The sequence below is a fragment of the Oncorhynchus masou genome, unplaced genomic scaffold, assembly GCF_036934945.1.
Source record: "Oncorhynchus masou masou isolate Uvic2021 unplaced genomic scaffold, UVic_Omas_1.1 unplaced_scaffold_6706, whole genome shotgun sequence".
NCBI lineage: Eukaryota > Metazoa > Chordata > Actinopteri > Salmoniformes > Salmonidae > Oncorhynchus > Oncorhynchus masou.
Genome location: NW_027013154.1, coordinates 1 through 16,405, shown reverse-complemented (window position 1 = coordinate 16,405; position 16,405 = coordinate 1). Strand labels below are relative to the sequence as shown.

General features: G+C 52.2%; 1 pseudogene; it reads right to left on the bottom strand.

The window, feature by feature from the left end:
- Positions 1-2,143: 2,143 nt before the first annotated feature.
- On the bottom strand, positions 2,144-11,311 carry LOC135536839 (coiled-coil domain-containing protein 97-like; annotated as a pseudogene).
- Positions 11,312-16,405: the final 5,094 nt, after the last annotated feature.

Sequence of the window (16,405 nt, the reverse complement as noted above, 5' to 3'; positions counted from 1 at the left end):
TTGGTCAGCCGGTTAGTCTCCCCAGTTGGTCAGCCCGGTTAGTCTCCCCAGTTTGGTCATCCCGGTTAATCTCCCCGGTTGGTCAGCGGTTAGTCTCCCCAGTTGGTCAGCCGTTGTCTCCCCAGTTGGTCAGCCCGGTTAGTCTCCCAGTTGGTCAGCCGGTTAGTCTCCCGGTTGGTCTCCCCAGTTGGTCAGCCGGTTAGTCTCCCGGTTAGCCAGCCGGTTAGTCTCCCCAGTTGGTCAGCCCGGTTAGTCTCCCCAGTTGGTCAGCCGGTTAGTCTCCCGGTTAGTCTCCCCAGTTGGTCAGCCGGTTAGTCTCCCCAGTTGGTCAGCCGGTTAGTCTCCCCAGTTGGTCAGCCCCGGTTAGTCTCCCAGTTGGTCAGCCCGGTTAGTCTCCCGGTTGGTCAGCCCGGTTAGTCTCCCCGGTTGGTCAGCCCGGTTAGTCTCCCCAGTTGGTCAGCCGGTTAGTCTCCCCAGTTGGTCAGCCGGTTAGTCTCCCCGGTTGGTCAGCCGGTTAGTCTCCCCAGTTGGTCAGCCGGTTAGTCTCCCCAGTTGGTCAGCCAGTTAGTCTCCCCAGTTGGTCAGCCGGTTAGTCTCCCCAGTTGGTCAGCCCGGTTAGTCTCCCGGTTGGTCAGCCCGGTTGAGTCTCCCCAGTTGGTCAGCCGGTTAGTCTCCCCAGTTGGTCAGCCCGGTTAGTCTCCCGGTTGGTCAGCCCGGTTAGTCTCCCGGTTGGTCAGCCGGTTAGTCTCCCGGTTGGTCAGCCCGGTTAGTCTCCCCAGTTGGTCAGCCCGGTTAGTCTCCCCAGTTGGTCAGCCCGGTTAGTCTCCCCAGTTGGTCAGCCCGGTTAGTCTCCCCAGTTGGTCAGCCCGGTTAGTCTCCCCAGGTTGGTCTCCCCAGTTGGTCAGCCCGGTTGGTCAGCCGGTTAGTCTCCCCAGTTGGTCAGCCCGGTTAGTCTCCCCAGTTGGTCAGCCCGGTTCCCCAGTTGGTCAGCCGGTTAGTCTCCCCAGTTGGTCAGCCGGTTAGTCTCCCCAGTTGGTCAGCCCGTTAGTCTCCCGGTTAGTCTCCCGGTTGGTCAGCCCGGTTAGTCTCCCCAGTTGGTCTCCCCAGTTGGTCAGCCCGGTTGGTCTCCCCAGTTGGTCAGCCCGGTTAGTCTCCCCAGTTGGTCTCCCGGTTAGTCTCCCCAGTTGGTCAGCCCGGTTAGTCTCCCCAGTTGGTCAGCCCGGTTAGTCTCCCCCAGTTGGTGGCCAGCCCGGTTAGTCTCCCCAGTTGGTCAGCCCGTTAGTCTCCCCGGTTGGCCAGCCCGGTTAGTCTCCCCAGTTGGTCAGCCGGTTAGTCTCCACAGTTGGTCAGCCCGGTTAGTCTCCCCGGTTAGTCTCCCCAGTTGGTCAGCCCGGTTAGTCTCCCAGTTGGCCAGCCCGGTTAGTCTCCCCCAGTTGGTCAGCCCGGTTAGTCTCCCCAGTTGGTCAGCCCGGTTAGTCTCCCCAGTTGGTCAGCCCGGTTAGTCTCCCCAGTTGGTCTCCCCGGTTAGTCTCCCCAGTTGGTCAGCCCGGTTAGTCTCCCCAGTTGGTCAGCCCGGTTAGTCTCCCCAGTTGGTCAGCCCGGTTAGTCACCCCAGTTGGCCAGCCCGGTTAGTCTCCCCAGTTGGTCAGCCCGGTTAGTCTCCCCAGTTGGTCAGCCCGGTTAGTCTCCCCAGTTGGTCAGCCCGGTTAGTCTCCCCAGTTGGTCAGCCCGGTTAGTCTCCCCAGTTGGTCAGCCCGGTTAGTCCCCCCAGTTGGTCAGCCCGGTTAGTCTCCCCAGTTGGTCAGCCCGGTTAGTCTCCCCAGTTGGCCAGCCCGGTTAGTCTCCCCAGTTGGTCAGCCCGGTTAGTCTCCCCCGGTTGGTCAGCCCGGTTAGTCTCCCCAGTTGGTCAGCCCGGTTAGTCTCCCCGGTTAGTCTCCCCGGTTGGTCAGCCCGGTTAGTCTCCCCGGTTGGTCAGCCCGGTTGGTCAGCCCGGTTAGTCTCCCCCAGTTGGTCAGCCCGGTTAGTCTCCCCAGTTGGTCAGCCCGGTTAGTCTCCCCCAGTTGGTCAGCCCGGTTAGTCTCCCCAGTTGGTCAGCCCGGTGGTTGGTCAGCCCGGTTAGTCTCCCCAGTTGGTCAGCCCGGGTTAGTCTCCCTGGTTCGCCTCCCCAGTTGGTCAGCCAGCTACTAACCTGTAGTTAAAGTCTTTGTCGTGTCCGTCCAGGAAGCGTTGGTACATCTGAGTCATGAACTGCCCCTGAGCAGAGCTTTCCTGGGGTGGGCTCATAGCCCTCTGCCCCCAACCCTCCACCTGGAGGCACACAGTACCGTGAGACACACACAGACACAGTACCGTGAGACACACAGACGCAGTACCGTGAGACACACACAGAGACGTGATCTGAAGAGGTCAACACAGTACCGTGAGACGTGATCTAAAGAGGTCAACACAGTACCGTGAGACACAGAGACGTGATCTGAAGAGGTCAACACAGTACCGTGAGACGTGATCTGAAGAGGTCAACACAGTACCGTGAGGCACAGAGACGTGATCTGAAGAAGACAACACAGTACCGTGAGACGTGATCTGAAGAGGACAACACAGTACCGTGAGACGGATCTGAAGAGGACAACACAGTACCGTGAGACACAGAGACGTGATTCGAAGGGGTCAACACAGTACCGTGAGACGTGATCTGAAGAGGACAACACAGTACCGTGAGACACAGAGACGTGATCTGAAGAGGACAACAGAGTACCGTGAGACGTGATCTGAAGAGGACAACACAGTACCGTGAGACGTGATCTGAAGAGGACAACACAGTACCGTGAGACGTGATCTGAAGAGTCAACACAGTACCGTGAGACGTGATCTGAAGAGGTCAACACAGTACCGTGAGACGGATCGGAAGAGGTCAACACAGTACAGTGAGACACAGAGACGCGATCTGAAGAGGACAACACAGTACCGTGAGATGTGATTCAAAGAGGTCAACACAGTACCGAGACGTGATCTGAAGAGGTCAACACTGTACCGTGAGACGTGATCTGGAAGAGGACAACACTGTACCGTGAGACGTGATCTGAAGAGGTCAAATACAGTACCGTGAGACGTGATCTGAAGAGGTCAACACAGTACCGTGAGACGTGATCTGAAGAGGTCAACACAGTACCGCGGAGACGTGATCTGAAGAGGACAACACAGTACCGTGAGACGGATTGAAGACGTCAACACAGTACCGCAGACAAAGAGACGTGATCTGGAAGAGGACAACACAGTAACGTGGAGACACAGAGACGTGATCTGAAGAGGTCAACACAGTACCGTGAGACACAGAGACGTGATCTGAAGATGTCAACACAGTACCGTGAGACGTGATCTGAAGAGTTCAACACAGTACCGTGAGACACAGAGACGTGATCTGAAGAGGATAACACAGTACCGTGAGACGTGATCTGAAAGAGGACAACACAGTACCGTGAGACACAGAGACGTGGATCTGGAAGAGGATAACACAGTACCGTGAGACGGATCTGAAGAGGACAACACAGTACCGGGGTGGAGACACAGAGACGTGATCTGAAGAGGTCAACACAGTACCGTGAGACACAGAGACGTGATCTGAAGAGGTCAACACAGTACCGTGAGACACAGAGACGTGATCTGAAGAGGTCAACACAGTACCGTGAGACACAGAGACGTGATCTGAAGAGGATAACACAGTACCGTGAGACACAGAGACGTGATCTGAAGAGGACAAATACAGTACCGTGAGACGTGATCTGGAAGAGGACAACACAGTACCGTGAGACGTGATCTGAAGAGGTCAACACAGTACCGTGAGATGTGATCTGAAGAGGACAACACAGTACCGTGAGACACAGAGACGTGATCTGAAGAGGTCAACACAGTACCGTGAGACACAGAGACGTGATTCGAAGAGGTCATCACAGTACCGTGAGACACAGAGACGTGATCTGAAGAGGTCAACACAGTACCGTGAGACGTGATCTGAAGAGACAACACAGTACCGTGAGACACAGTACCACATTACGTTGTTATTCTACCTACATGGCCACATTACGTTGCTATTCTAACTACATGGCCACATTACATTACGTTATTCTAACTACATGGCCACATTACATTACGTTGCTATTCTAACTACATGGCCACATTACGTTGCTATTCTAACTACATGGCCACATTACGTTGCTATTCTAACTACATGGCCACATTACGTTGCTATTCTAACTACATGGCCACATTACATTACGTTGCTATTCTAACTACATGGCCACATTACATTGCTATTCTAACTACACGGCCACATTACATTACGTTGCTATTCTAACTACACGGCCACATTACATTACGTTGCTATTCTAACTACATGGCCACATTACATTGCTATTCTAACTACATGGCCACATTACATTACGTTGCTATTCTAACTACATGGCCACATTACATTACGTTGCTATTCTAACTACATGGCCACATTACATTACGTTGCTATTCTAACTACATGGCCACATTACGTTGCTATTCTAACTACATGGCCACATTACGTTGCTATTCTAACTACATGGCCACATTACATTACGTTGCTATTCTAACTACACGGCCACATTACATTACGTTGCTATTCTAACTACATGGCCACATTACATTGCTATTCTAACTACACGGCCACATTACATTACGTTGCTATTCTAACTACACGGCCACATTACATTACGTTGCTATTCTAACTACACTGCCACATTACATTACGCTAAGCTATTCTAACTACACGGCCACATTACATTACGATTGTTATTCTAACTACATGGCCACATTACGTTGCTATTCTAACTACACGGCCACATTACATTACGTTGCTATTCTAACTACATGGCCACATTACGTTGCTATTCTAACTACATGGCCACATTACATTACGTTGCTATTCTAACTACACGGCCACATTACATTACGTTGCTATTCTAACTACATGGCCACATTACGTTGCTATTCTAACTACACTGCCACATCGCACAGACTACCTTCTCAAACTGTTAGTCAACTGTAGTGAATGTTGGCAAACTATTTCCCTTGTTGAACGCACGTCTGGTGATGCTGTGTCTTACCCTCCTCCCCCTCCTCCTCCTCCAGTGCGTTCTCCTCCCTGTCCTGCTCCTCCTGCAGCCGGCTCTGGATCAGTCTCCCTGGTAGGAGGTGAGGAGGGAGGTGGGCCAGCCCCCTCTGCTCCCCCGGCCCCCGCTCCTCCCCTGCTCCTCCCCTGCATGGCCTCGAGGAGCGATGTAGCAGCCTCCCTCCTCTGTCAGGTATTGGCCGATGTATTGCTCATACAGTAGGGCTCCGGCTTCTCATCTGGTCCTCACTGAAGTACTGTCCCTCTGGGGGGATAGAGACATGTTGAAGTACTGGCCCTCTGGGGGAGGGGGTTAGAGACATGTTGAAGTACTGGCCCTCTGGGGGGATAGAGACATGTTGAAGTACTGGCCCTCTGGGGGGAGTTAGAGACATGTTGAAGTACTGGCCCTCTGGGGGAGGGGTTAGAGACATGTTGAAGTACTGGCCCTCTGGGGGGGTTAGAGACATGTTGAAGTACTGGCCCTCTGGGGGGGATAGAGACATGTTGAGGTACTGGCCCTCTGGGGGGGATAGAGACATGTTGAAGTACTGGCCCTCTGGGGAGGGGTTAGAGACATGTTGAAGTACTGGCCCTCTGGGGGGGAGGGGGGTTAGAGACATGTTGAAGTACTGGCCCTCTGGGGGAGGGGTTAGAGACATGTTGAAGTACTGGCCCTCTGGGGGGAGGGGTTAGAGACATGTTGAAGTACTGGCCCTCTGGGGGGGGATAGAGACATGTTGAAGTACTGGCCCTCTGGGGGGGTTAGAGACATGTTGAAGTACTGACCCTCTGGGGGGGGGTTAGAGACATGTTGAAGTACTGGTCCTCTGGGGGGGGGGGTTAGAGACATGTTGAAGTACTGGCCCTCTGGGGGAGGGGTTAGAGACATGTTGAAGTACTGGCCCTCTGGGGGGTTAGAGACATGTTGAAGTACTGGCCCTCTGGGGGGGGGTTAGAGACATGTTGAAGTACTGGCCCTCTGGGGGAGGGGTTAGAGACATGTTGAAGTACTGGCCCTCTGGGGGTTAGAGACATGTTGAAGTACTGGCCCTCTGGGGGAGGGGTTAGAGACATGTTGAAGTACTGGCCCTCTGGGGGAGGGGTTAGAGACATGTTGAAGTACTGGCCCTCTGGGGGAGGGGTTAGAGACATGTTGAAGTACTGGCCCTCTGGGGGTGGGGGGTGGGGGTTAGAGACATGTTGAAGTACTGGCCCTCTGGGGGGGGTTAGAGACATGTTGAAGTACTGGCCCTCTGGGGGAGGGGTTAGAGACATGTTGAAATACTGGCCCTCTGGGGGTGTGGGGAGGGGTTTGAGACATGTTGAAGTACTGGCCCTCTGGGGGAGGGGTTAGAGACATGTTGAAGTACTGGCCCTCTGGGGGGTTAGAGACATGTTGAAGTACTGGCCCTCTGGGGGAGGGGTTAGAGACATGTTGAAGTACTGGCCCTCTGGAGGGGTGGGGGGTGGGGGTTAGAGACATGTTGAAGTACTGGCCCTCTGGGGGGGGGTTAGAGACATGTTGAAGTACTGGCCCTCTGGGGGAGGGGTTAGAGACATGTTGAAGTACTGGCCCTCTGGGGGTGGGGGGTGGGGGTTAGAGACATGTTGAAGTACTGGCCCTCTGGGGGAGGGGTTAGAGACATGTTGAAATACTGGCCCTCTGGGGGTGTGGGGTTTGAGACATGTTGAAGTACTGGCCCTCTGGGGGGGGGGGGGTTAGAGACATGTTGAAGTACTGGCCCTCTGGGGGAGGGGTTAGAGACATGTTGAAGTACTGGCCCTCTGGGGGTGGGGGGGGGTTAGAGACATGTTGAAGTACTGGCCCTCTGGGGGAGGGGTTAGAGACATGTTGAAGTACTGGCCCTCTGGGGGAGGGGTTAGAGACATGTTCAAGTACTGGCCCTCTGGGGGGGTTAGAGACATGTTGAAGTACTGGCCCTCTGGGGGGGGGGGTTAGAGACATGTTGAAGTACTGGCCCTCTGGGGGAGGGGTTAGAGACATGTTGAAGTACTGGCCCTCTGGGGAGGGGTTAGAGACATGTTGAAGTACTGACCCTCTGGGGGGTGGGGGGGGGGTTAGGGACATGTTGAAGCACTGGCCCTCGGGGGGGGGTTAGAGGCATGTTGTAGTACTGGCCCTCTGGGGGGGGGTTAAAGACATGTTGCAGTACTGGCCCTCTGGGGGGGGTTAAAGACATGTTGCAGTACTGGCCCTCTGGGGGGGATTAGAGACATGTTGAAGTACTGGCCCTCAGGGGGAGGGGGGTTAGAGACATGTTGAAGTACTGGCCCTCGGGGGTGTGGGGGGGTTAGAGGCATGTTGTAGTACTGGCCCTCTGGGGGGGGGGGGGGTTAGAGGCATGTTGTAGTACTGGCCCTCGGGGGGGGGTTATAGACATGTTGAAGTACTGGCCCTCGGGGGGGGTTATAGACATGTTGTAGTACTGGCCCTCTGGGGGGGTTAAAGACATGTCGAAGTACTGGCCCTCTGGGGGAGGGGGTTAGAGACATGTTGAAGTACTGACCCTCTGGGGGGGGGGGGTTAGAGACATGTTGAAGTACTGGCCCTCTGGGGGGGTTAGAGACATGTTGAAGTACTGACCCTCTGGGGGGGGGGGGGGGGTTAGAGACATGTTGAACTGGCCCTCTAAACAGGGTACATCCCTGGTGATCTACTGCCTCTGATCTGGAGGACTCACTAAACACACGTTTCGTTTGTAAATGATGTCTGAGTGTTGGCGTGGGCCCCTGGTACCGTCTGGTTTGTAAATGATGTCTGAGTGTTGGTGTTGGCCCCTGGTTTGTAAATGATGTCTGAGTGTTGGCGTGGGCCCCTGGTGCCGTCTGGTTTGTAAATGATGTCTGAGTGTTGGTGTTGGCCCCTGGTTTGTAAATGATGTCTGAGTGTTGGCGTGGGCCCCTGGTGCCGTCTGGTTTGTAAATGATGTCTGAGTGTTGGTGTGGGCCCCTGGTGCCGTCTGGTTTGTAAATGATGTCTGAGTGTTGGTGTTGGCCCCTGGTTTGTAAATGATGTCTGAGTGTTGGCGTGGGCCCCTGGTGCCGTCTGGTTTGTAAATGATGTCTGAGTGTTGGTGTTGGCCCCTGGTGCCGTCTGGTTTGTAAATGATGTCTGAGTGTTGGCGTGGGCCCCTGGTGCCGTCTGGTTTGTAAATGATGTCTGAGTGTTGGTGTTGGCCCCTGGTTTGTAAATGATGTCTGAGTGTTGGTGTTGGCCCCTGGTGCCATCTGGTTTGTAAATGATGTCTGAGTGTTGGCGTGGGCCCCTGGTGCCGTCTGGTTTGTAAATGATGTCTGAGTGTTGGCCCCTGGTGCCGTCTGGTTTGTAAATGATGTCTGAGTGTTGGCGTGGGCCCCTGGTGCCGTCTGGTTTACTTCATAAGGAATTTGAAATTATTTATACTTTTACTTTTTTATACTTAAATATATTTTTGCAATTGCATTTACTTTTGATACTTAAGTCTATTTAAAACCAAACACTTTTAGACTTTTACTCAAGTAGTATTTTACTGGGTGACTTTCACTTGAGTCATTTTCTATGAAGGTATCTCTACTACAGTATGAGAATTGGGTCTTTTTCCACCGCTGATTACCTGTAGCTTGGCAACCCTGGACCTGGGTGAGCATCAGTGTTTGAGTACCAGGGACTGTGATTGGTGCTGAAGACTGAGTACCAGGGTCTGTGATTGGTTGCTAGGCTCACCCCTCTGCAGCTCCCTGAGGGCAGCGTAGCGTTGGTTGCGTACCCGGGTCCTGTTGGTCCGTCCCGCTGCTCTCCGCCTCACCTCCCGGCAGTAGTACTGCGCCCGGGGGTCAGAAGTCAGATGGCAGAATACTGACAGGTGCTGTGGCTTCAGGTGGGCCTGTGGGAGAGGGTTAGAGGTCAGAGGTGATGGGACAGAGGGTTAGAGGTCAGAGGTGATGGGACAGAGGGTTAGAGGTCAGAGGTGATGGGACAGAGGGTTAGAGGTCAGAGGTGATGGGACAGAGGGTTAGAGGTCAGAGGTGATGGGACAGAGGGTTAGAGGTCAGAGGTGATGGGACAGAGGGTTAGAGGTGATGGGGGAGCAGGGGTTGGTCATATGTCAGTTTCTATATAATACCAAGTTGTACTCAGGCCAGTTTCAGATACAGAGATACTGTGTGAATACAGTAAGTGAATGAGATGGCAAAGCATTTGTGTCTTAAAAACAATAAGTGTAAAGAATTTGTCTAAAAATATCGATTTCAAAAATACTTAACTTTCTAAGCTTTAATTTAATCAGTGGAGCCCAACTGAGACCAGGTTCTCATCTTCAGAGACCTAACTGAGACCAGGGTCTCATCTTCAGAGACCTAACTGAGACCAGGGTCTCATCTTCAGAGATCCAACTGAGACCAGGGTCTCATCTTCAGAGACCCAACTGAGACCAGGGTCTCATCTTCAGAGACCCAACTGAGACCAGGGTCTCATCTTCAGAGACCCAACTGAGACCAGGGTCTCGTCTTCAGAGATCCAACTGAGACCAGGGTCTCATCTTCAGAGACCCAACTGAGACCAGGGTCTCGTCTTCAGAGATCCAACTGAGACCAGGGTCTCATCTTCAGAGACCCAACTGAGACCAGGGTCTCGTCTTCAGAGATCCAACTGAGACCAGGGTCTCATCTTCAGAGACCCAACTGAGACCAGGGTCTCGTCTTCAGAGATCCAACTGAGACCAGGGTCTCATCTTCAGAGACCTAATTGAGACCAGGGTCTCATCTTCAGAGACCCAACTGAGACCAGGGTCTCGTCTTCAGAGATCCAACTGAGACCAGGGTCTCATCTTCAGAGACCCAACTGAGACCAGGGTCTCATCTTCAGAGACCCAACTGAGATCAGGGTCTCATCTTCAGAGACCCAACTGAGACCAGGGTCTCATCTTCAGAGACCCAACTGAGACCAGGGTCTCATCTTCAGAGACCTAACTGAGACCAGGGTCTCGTCTTCAGAGATCCAACTGAGACCAGGGTCTCATCTTCAGAGACCCAACTGAGACCAGGGTCTCATCTTCAGAGATCCAACTGAGACCAGGGTCTCATCTTCAGAGACCCAACTGAGAGATCTTCAGAGACCCAACTGAGACCAGGGTCTCATCTTCAGAGACCCAACTGAGACCAGGGTCTCATCTTCAGAGACCCAACTGAGACCAGGGTCTCATCTTCAGAGACCTAATTGAGACCAGGGTCTCATCTTCAGAGACCCAACTGAGACCAGGGTCTCATCTTCAGAGACCCAACTGAGACCAGGGTCTCATCTTCAGAGACCCAACTGAGACCAGGGTCTCATCTTCAATGGTGCCCTGAGACCATAAGTAAAAGAAAGACCAGCCCAGTTCTGGTTGTCAGGGTTCGAGAAAAGAGGTACCTGGTATCGCTCCAGGAACACCAGGGGCTTGGTCCGGTACTGTCCCAGCAGCTCCTCTCTCCGCTGGGCTACGGTCAGTTCTGCCTCACCTACCTGCTGGCTCTTCACCTGAATACCACTCACAGCCACCACCTCCACCATGGCACACACACCGATGGGATCCGCCTGGGAAAACACACACACACGCACGCACGCGCACACACACACACGCGCACTTGTCTTCGCCAATTCCTTGTCATTCGCCGGTTGGTAGCTAGCTAGTTCACACATTAACATCATAGATGAAAGGGGCGAAGTCATCAATATTTTTGGTAACATCTGGTTTCTACGTCACTATCTCCCTCCTTGTTGCTGTTTCTCACCTGGTTGTCCTGCGGCTCGTCCTCCTCGGCGTGGGCGGTTTCAGAGCAGCTCGAAGCTGGTCCGGTTCCCCTGGGGTTGGGCTGTGGTTTCCGGGGGTCGGGCTGTGGTCGCCGGGGGTCTGGCTGTCTGCAGGCCACTGGTTCAACGCTGACAGGCGGACTGGGCTCGGGAACAGGGTCGATCTCTCCCCACATGGCTGAGAGCACAATGACGACACCTCTATGGTCTAACTTAACTTACTAGCAATGTTAGCGCGGACGGAAGGTCCCTCTTTCTTGCGAAACGAGACTAATCTGATAAATATTGGTTGAACACAATTTTAGAATTCTGACTGCATTTCAAAGTTTATAAACGTTTTGCATTTCTTGCTATTTCTAAAATGTCGCTTCCTGGTCCGTCGTTGTTGTCAGTCCCCTGATTACCAAGGTACATCGCTCAAGGTTCCTACTTACGGTTCATTATTTGTTTCTTCTTGAACTTTTCCATTTATACAAACATATACGGGAGTTAAATGATACATTTAAAATGCATATTTAACAAAGAACATAACCAAACACACAGGTTGAAGAATATATATTTGAATAAACGTCAGATCTTATACTGTATACAAAACATTCAATTATACATGTCATATCAGCAATGAGATTCAGGGCATGTTTGTTTTTAACAAATGTCTATGTGTAGTGTATGTTAAGGCGTTTCTCATGAACCCTCCATTATGATTTGCACCAGTTCTTCTCCAGAATAAAGACAAGTTGGAACTCAACTTTATTTTCAATTTAGTTTCTTTAATAGAATCTTATTTACACAGTATTTTGTCATTAATGTTTAGTAGCCAGGCAGTTACAATACTCTGCTTCCATCTTTACACAACGAACAACCTACTGTTACCAACACACTGTCATTAATAGTAGCTCTGCTTCCATCTTTACACAACGAACAACCTCTCCACTGTTACCAACACACTCATACTGCAGTACTGGGAGCCGTGGTCCTGTAGCCCACTGAGCTAAAGGCATCAGGTCTCAGGTCAGAGATCAAAGCCTCATATGCAGTACTGGGAGCCGCTGTCCTGGTCTAAAGCCTCATCAGGTCAGAGGTCACTCATCATGCGAGTGCAGTCATCTGTTATGTTCCACCAACGTCCAGTCTTCATCATATTTGACCTTCAACATTTAGTTTGATTTCATTTGTTTCTATGGAGGTTTAACGACGGTTGGGATTCACTCATTCAGGGAGAAAAAATAAACAGAAAAGTAACCATAGTAACCAATCCCCAACCTTATGTCTGTCTGTTCAGGAGGGAGGGGGGGAGGGAGGGAGGGGGAGGGACAGATGTAGAGATGTGAAGTTTGGAGGAGAGAGAGATGGAGGTAGGGGAGGGAGACTGATGGAGGTAGGGGAGGGACACAGAGATGGAGAGAGAGGGATGGAGGTAGGGAGGGACACAGAGATGGAGAGAGAGAGGGATGGAGGAGGTAGGAAGAGACACAGGTGGAGAGAAAGAGGGATGGAGGTAGGGAGGGATACAAAGATGGAGAGAGAGGGATGGAGGTAGGGAGAGGGACACAGATGGAGAGAGAGGGATGGAGGTAGGGAGGGAGACAGAGATGGAGAGAGAGAGAGGGATGGTGGTAGGGGAGGGACACAGATGGAGAGAGCGGTGAAGTTTGGGGGTTTGTGCATATTTCAGACAGGTGTGGGGATGAGACAGGCTGGGGAGTGAGGCAGGTTAGATTATTGTGGAGCTCACAGCCAGTCTGTTTGTCAGACCCAGATGAACCCTAACAAGGATTAGGGAGGATGAGAGGAGAGAAGGAGAGAGGGTTAATGGCTATGAGTGGAGGAGAGGGAGAGAGGGATGAGAGGAGAGGGGATGAGAGGAGAGAAGGAGGGATGAGAGGAGAGAGGAGGGATGAGAGGAGAGAAGGAGGGATGAGAGGAGAGAAGGGAGAGGTTAACCTAGGGTTAATAAGGGGTTTGAAGAGGAGTGGAGGAGGGATGAGAGGAGGGAGAGGGAGAGGGGGATGAGAGGAGAGAGGGATGAGAGGAGAGAGGGATGAGAGGAGGAGAGAGGGTTAATGGCTATGAGTGGAGGAGAGGGAGAGAGGGATGAGAGGAGAGAGGGAGGGAGAGGAGGAGAGAGGGTTAATGGCTATGAGTGGAGGAGAGGGAGAGAGGGATGAGAGGAGAGAGAGAGGAGAGAAGGAGGGATGAGAGGAGAGAAGGAGGGATGAGGACAGAATGAGGATGTGAGGAGAAGGAGGAGAGAGAAGGGGGAGAGGAGAGAAGGAGGGATGAGAGGAGGAAAGATGAGAGGAGAGGGAGGAGAGGTGGAGGGGTATGAGAGGAGAGGAGGAGAAGTGGAGAGATGAGGAGAGAGGAAGACAAAGGAGGGATGAGAGGAGGGGTTAGGGGGGTCCGTCTCTGTAGAGTAGCAGCAGGTCAGTATCATCATCATCACAGTAAATAAATAACATAATAATCAGAGAGACATACAGGCTTAATACCATTATACAGAGGACCAGGTGCTGACACACACAGACACACACACACACACACACACACACACACACACACACACACACACACCAGTAGTTAGGCTTGCCAAACATGAACATTAATCAATCTGCTTTCTGATTGGAGGATTTCAGCTCAGATGCGTCTCCTGATTGGCTTATTCTGTACAGAGACTGCGTGTGATTTAGAACAGAAACAAAGTCATTGGTTATTCTGAAGTGACATCATGAGCGCTCGATAAAATTGAAGGATAAAAATGTTTCTTCAAAATCTGAAAAACCTCTAAAATACAGGAACCGATGATATCCCCGGATCATGCAACCATGGTAACAAACCAGGCCGTGACCCATGATGACAGTTCCCCTGGAGATCAGTCTGGTCGGGATGGGAGGGGCTCGGTGGTATTGTCCTGTGATTGGTCAATAGTAGTTCTGTAGGGGCGGGGTTTATTGCAGGGTGACGATGTGTGTGTTTCACTCCACAGCGAAGCCCTGGTTTCCTCCGGCCGTCAGCAGTTTCTCAAGTTTCGTCGACTCGTAGGGAGGGATATCTATTCTGTTAAAACTAAGGAGGAGGAAGTGAGATCGAAGAGTGAGATCGAAGAGAGAGGGAGGAGGAAGGAAGGAAGGGGAGAGAGAGGGAGGGAGGGAGGAAGGAGAGAGGGAGAGAGGGAGAGAGAGAGAGAGAGAGGAAGGAGGAGAGAGGGAGGAAGGGAGAGAGAGAGGGAGGGAGGGAGGAAGGGGGAAGTTGAGAGAGGAAGGGAGAGAGAGAGGGAGGGAGGAAGGGAGAGAGGAAGGGAGAGAGGAAGGGAGAGAGGAAGGGAGAGAGGAAGGGAGAGAGAGAGAGGGAGGAAGGGGAGAGAGGAAGGGAGAGAGAAGGAAGGGAGGAGGGAGAGAGAGGGAAAGAGAGAGGGAGAGGGAGGAAGGAAGGGAGAGAAGGAAGGGAGAGAGGAAGAGAGAGAGAGAGAGAGGAGAGAGAGGAGGAGGAGGAAGGGAGAGAGGGAGGAAGGGAGAGAGAGGGGAGGGGAGGAGAGAGAGAGAGAGAGAGAGAGAGAGGGAGAGAGAGGGAGGGAGGAAGGGGGAGAGAGAGGGAGAGAGAGAGAGAGAGGGAGAGGGAGAGAGAGAGAGAGAGGGGGAGAGAGGGAGAGAGAGAGGGGGAGAGAGAGAGGGAGAGAGAGAGAGAGAGAGAGAGAGGGAGGAAGGAAGGGAGAGAGGGAGGGAGGAGAGGAAGGGAGAGAGAGAGATTAATATCAGACAGTGATGTACAGTGCCTTCAGAATGTCATTCACACCCCTTGACTTTTTCACATTTCTGTTACAGCCTGAATTTAAAATGGATCCATTTAGATGTTGTTCAGGCCAGTGACACACAAATACCCCCCTGTGTCAAAGTGGAATTGTGTTTTTAGAAATGTGTACAAATCAATAAAAAATTAAAGCTGAGATGTCTTGAGTCAGCTATTCAGCCCCTTTGGTCAGTCTAAATATGGTCAGGAGTGAAAATCTCCTGAACAAGTCGCATAATGGACTCACTGTGGTTCTACCTGTTAGCGGCGCTAGTCCCATGGACTCACTGTGGTTCTACCTGTTAGTGGCGCTAGTCCCATGGACTCACTGTGGTTCTACCTGTTAGTGGCGCTAGTCCCATGGACTCACTGCTACCTGTTAGTCCCATGGACTCACTGTGGTTCTACCTGTTAGTGGCGCTAGTCCCATGGACTCACTGTGGTTCTACCCATTAGTGGCGCTAGTCCCATGGACTCACTGTGGTTCTACCTGTTAGTGGCGCTAGTCCCATGGACTCACTGTGGTTCTACCTGTTAGTGGCGCTAGTCCCATGGACTCACTGTGGTTCTACCTGTTAGCGGCGCTAGTCCCATGGACTCACTGTGGTTCTACCTGTTAGTGGCGCTAGTCCCATGGACTCACTGTGGTTCTGGACCTGTTAGTTAGCGGCGCTAGTCCCATGGACTCACTGTGGTTCTACCTGTTAGCGGCGCTAGTCCCATGGACTCACTGTGGTTCTACCTGTTAGTGGCGCTAGTCCCATGGAGTCACTGTGGTTCTACCTGTTAGTGGCGCTAGTCCCATGGTGGTCTACTGTTAGTGTTCTCGACCACTGTTAGTGGCGCTAGTCCCTTGGACTCACTGTGGTTCTACCTGTTAGTGGCGCTAGTCCCATGGACTCACTGTGGTTCTACCTGTTAGTGGCGCTAGTCCCATGGACTCACTGTGGTTCTACCTGTTAGCGGCGCTAGTCCCATGGACTCACTGTGGTTCTACCTGTTAGTGGCGCTAGTCCCATGGACTCACTGTGGTTCTAGTTAGTGGCGCTTAGTCCCATGGACTCACTGTGGTTCTACCCTATGGCGCTAGTCCCATGGACTCACTGTGGTTCTACCTGTTAGTGGCGCTAGTCCCATGGACTCACTGTGGTTCTACCTGTTAGTGGCGCTAGTCCCATGGACTCACTGTGGTTCTACCTGTTACGGCGCTAGTCCCATGGACTCACTGTGGTTCTACCTGTTAGTGGCGCTAGTCCCATGGACTCACTGTGGAGGCTATATACAGGTGGTCAATGCTATATACAGGGTGTTACTGGTATATACACAGAGTCAATGTGGAGGCTATATTATACAGGGTGTTACGGTACAGAGTCAATGTGGAGACTATATACAGGGTGTTACGGTACAGAGACAATGTGTAGGCTATATACAGGGTGTTACGGTACAGAGTCAATGTGTAGGCTATATACAGGGGGTACCGGTACAGAATCTATGTGGAGGCTATATACTGGGGGTACTGGTACAGAGTTAGTGTGGAGGCTATATACAGGGGGTACAGAGTCAATGTGGAGGCTCTATACAGGGGTACCAGTACAGAGTCAGTGTGGAGGCTATATACAGGGGGTACCAGTACAGAGTCAATGTGGAGGCTATATACAGGGTATTACGGTACAGAGTCAATGTGGAGGCTATAT